The sequence below is a fragment of the Danio aesculapii genome, chromosome 10 (genome assembly GCF_903798145.1).
Source record: "Danio aesculapii chromosome 10, fDanAes4.1, whole genome shotgun sequence".
In the NCBI taxonomy this organism is placed as follows: domain Eukaryota; kingdom Metazoa; phylum Chordata; class Actinopteri; order Cypriniformes; family Danionidae; genus Danio; species Danio aesculapii.
In genome coordinates, this window is record NC_079444.1 from 5,949,821 (window position 1) to 5,954,521 (window position 4,701).

A 4,701-nucleotide genomic window follows, 5' to 3' on the forward strand; every position below is an offset into this window, starting at 1 on the left:
CAGACAAAATCTCTTTAAAGTGATTCATTTTCAACTCAAATCAAATGTGGCACCTCACGCACTGTATGTTGAGTCTCAAAAAAAAAAACATGAGCCTCCACCAGCCGAAATCATATTTCGCACCCAAAGTGAACATCCGCAAACTCCGCAATGAGTACAAACCAGGAAAGAGAGAGTTAGAAATCCTTAAATGTACTATTCATGTTCTTTGCATGCCCCTGATGTGAAATGGCACCTTTACAATCACAAAGAAACCATACTGGTTTCCTGGCATACTGTATTGAAGAACCATACTGGGTTTAACAAGTTATTTATACAGTATATGGGTGCTATAGCATTCATTGTTCATCTCAAAAATTATTATTGGAAACACCAATGAAAAAAATATGATGATGTTATGGACATTACCAAAAAAGTTACAATAATACTATTTGAAAATACATTTTGAGCAACATCTCAGAGGATAAATAATAATAATAATAATAATAATAATATTATTATTAATAATAATAATGATAATAATAATCTGTACAGGGTGACACCGTGGATCAATGGTTAGCACTATTGCCTCACAGCATGATGATCGCTGGTTTGAGTTACAGCAGAGTTTCCATGTTCTTCCCCTGTTTGCGTGGTTTTCTTCCAGGTGCTCCGGTTTCCCCTACAGGTCAAAAACATACGGTATAGGTGAATTGAATAAACTAAAATGGCCGCACTGTATGTGTGTGAATGAGTGTGTATGGATGTTTCCCAGTACTGGGTTGTGGCTGGAAGGGCATCCGCTATTTAAAACATGTGCTGGATAAATTGGCAGTTCATTCCGCTGAAGGGACTGCTGATGAATAAAGGGATTAAGCCAGGGGTGTCCAAACTTAGTCCTGGAGGGCCAGTGTCCTGGGCATTTTATCCCCAACTTGCCTCAACACACCTGAAAGAATGTTTTTAGAAAGCCTAGTAAGAGCTTGATTGGCTAGGCCAGGTGTGTCTGATTAGGGTTGTAACTTTGCTGGACACAGGCCCTCCAGGACTGAGTTTGGACACTCCTGGACTAAGCTGAAAAAAAAATAATGAATGAATTAATGAATAATCTGTACCTGTGTATCACATTAGTATCCACTGAGTGGTGCCAAAAGCCTGTTTTTAAAATGTGAATTAATTCAACATGATCTCCTGTCTTAGTCTGCCCTGTAGAATGATTGTAAATCCATTACAAAAAGTATTTAATATAAGGCAATAGATCTACCCTTCTGTTTGTCATTTCAATGAATCAAAATGAAAATACTGTGGCCAATATATGAGGATGTTTGATAAATGTGTGTGGCTCTGGTTTCCCCAACCACAAGGGGGAAGCAAAATCACATAAATTCATAATTGTCCCTTAAATAAACACATCAGTGTGTTGACGTTTCATTCAGTGCAAGATAGTACAATTTATAGCATAAAATGAAAGCGTTTAACCATTTAACCCAGCAATAAAACACTATCTTAACAACAGAATCATTTTTGGTTTCAAATAAGCAAAGTACAGTATATACATGTTTATAATTTTTTTGGAAAATGAGTGAAAAATGAAGAGAAACATTTGCATATAATTTCATGTTCAACTACTAACATTTTATTTTAAAATACAGAAAATGTGTGAATATGTTGAAAATAACATCTCATGTAATGTAATTTAATCTAATTTAATACTCACAATACAGTACAGTAAGGTTTTATAAGTTAACGTTAGTTAATGCATTTACTAACATGAACAAAGGATGAACAAAACCTGTATAGCATTTTATATTGATAGTCAAAGCATTTACTAATGCTTTATTAAAATCCAAAGTCATGCTTATTAACAATTGTTAATCCACAGTGAGTTAACATGAACTAACAATAAACAACTTTATTTCGGGTCAATTTGTGTGGTTCGGAAGACCCACCCCTCACTGACAAAGGTCCAGAATTTGCCCCATAAATGAGCTCATTTGTTCTATTTTGACTGCTATTCCATCATAAAGGTGAAGATAACCCATAGAAAAAGGAAAAGCGGAATCCTCTGTCGCTTCGGTGTGACTTCAGCTAATCAGTTTTTCATTTTACAATCGGATGTAAGAGAAGGGATTTTTCGCTAGTGCAATGTTTTTAAACAGAGAAAACATTTTATAGGTAACTTTTATTCAAAATCTTGGACCTTTTTCTTGAAACAAAAAATAAACAAAATATTATGGCTATTGTTTTTATCCATGAATTGTCAAAAATAAAATGTGAAGATCTACATTATTATTATTATTATTATTATTATTATGTTTTAAACTAAATTTTATTCAGATGGCCAAATTCTGACTGAGGAAAGTTTGTTATTTGCCGAAAATAGACCAGAGTTTTTAATTTAAAACTTAATTTAAAGAAGATTTCAATTTTTTTCTAATGATATATGGTTGTAGAAAGGTTCTTTGTTGTGGGAAGAAGAAGACAGGGTCGGCGTTAAGGTACATTACAGATTTTATTATTATTATTATTATTATTATTATTATTATTATTATTATTATTATTTTCAGTGTTTCTGTAACAAGCTCATGTGCTGGTTGTCGCTCAGCTCTGTCTCTCCGGACTGGTCTCTCTCGCTCCCTTAAGAAGGCGTCTCTCTTGGATCAATCACTAGAGAAAGCAGGTGTTATTAATTATTTCTGATTAGGCTACTGACCAGCCGCCGGTGTCTCCACTCGCTCGCCCCCCTTTCTGGGTCTTCGGCCACGCTCTCCCCACCACAATGATGTAATAAGTATGTCTTTTAAAAATAAGTATTATTTCACATTTCTTTATTATAAATCTATTTTTGCCATATCAAAAAGTGTGGTTATAATGACCATCCGACAAGCTAATTCAGCTAAAAAATCCTTAAAATATCATTAAAATGCAGTATTTAAATCTCATAATTAAATATAAAATGAGATGTATAACTGCAGTAAGGTCCAGTTTTTGAGAAAAAAAGAAACAACCATTTTACCAGGCTGGCTGCAGGCCTGAATAACTAACATTAACTAAGACAACCTATTGTAATGTGTTACCGTATTTTCAGTATTTGACAAAAAGTCTAATCTAGAAGTCTATCACAAGAAAGTTATCTTTGTATATTTGCATGTATATCATAAAACAGGCATATACCCACCAACATCTTAAATCACACTCTTTGATAGTGGTAAAACTAAAGTGTTAGGCCTATGCTCTCTTTGAAATCTTTGATTTGATTGGTCATCTCAGTAATTTTGAAATAGATGAAATTCTACCATTAGTCAAATCGCTCAGACTAGCTTTAATCGTAAAACTTGTCACCCAAACAAAAAATGCAGCAGATTTCAAATATTGGTGAGACTTTTTCCATTGTTGTATGTTACATCTATATTGTTGCAGGCCTGATGTTTACACATTTTTTGCAGTGGACTACTGATTCTGAATGCCTCTTCACCTGTGGCGACAGCTGGAATGAGGAAAGGCTAATTTTAGCCAGATTTGCAGTTTCCCTCGTCTGTCAAACTGTCTCTCTTTATTACACAGAGGCGAGCTCGAGGACCATGGGAAAGTCAAATAATAATTTAAACAAGAACATGGATCTGTTTCAGCGCAGTCCCGCATTTTCCTTTCTTCCTCTGAAGAGATCTTGTTCACAACGGCAGAAACCCATCCCCATTAAGAGCCTGACAAGCCCTGATTTGAGTATTCTTTTCATGTCACTCAGCGAATAATGTCACAAATTTACTCTTTTTGGGGAACACAATGGATCCCCCTCTGCGACCCATTCTGGATGCGCTGACAACATTGACATGTTTCATCTAACTTAAAATATTTTGAGTTTTTGCTAAATGTGAAAGGTTCGCTTTGCATGTTCGACTGCTTTTGGATGCAAAGTGCAATATGCGTCAGTGCATAAGAGTCTCATTTGCATAAACTCTCTGACTAAGAGAAGGAGTTGGCCACATAAACATCTCAGGGCGACAGGCTGACACAAGTGTTTAGCTTTGCAGGCTTTATACAGACGTCTGCTGAATAAACGTCTAGTGACAGGGTTCTTGAGGGGACCCTGCTGGAGAATGGCAAAAAAGATGATGTTTGTTCTCCCGTGTCTGCAGTGTTGACTGGTGTGAAAAAGTTTGTTATTATTGTAACATTTGGACTGTCATGATTGGTAGCACCTGCAATGTTTAACAACTTAATCCACCGTGCAATAAAATGCATGAGTAGAGCTGCATCGCATTATTAACCCAGCAGTTAAAAGTGTAAATTAAGCAGTATTGATGGAATATGGAGCATGTTTTAAACCAGGACTGTCTAAAAAATCCGCAAAAGAATAAAAATTAAGTACATCTTTTTTATTTTACAATTATATTTACATACTTTTTTTTGTATTTAAAATATAATTATTAAGATCTTACTTTGTATTGTCTTTGTAAATGGTTAAAGTGGGAAAGAAGCAATATATGTACTTCTGTATAAATTACTGGAGAGCATTAATTGTGTAGCAAGAGCTATGCATGGCTACATTTTTTCATTAAAATGAATGCTACGTATGACGCCGCCAACGGCTTCCATTTCTTTTTGCACTACCAGCTGACCGATTATCTTCATGAGGATGGCTTTTCCACTGTTACCAGCTTGCTCGGTAGCTCACCTTGTACATTGGCAGATTTGAGATGCAGAGAGGAGTCGACCGCAACG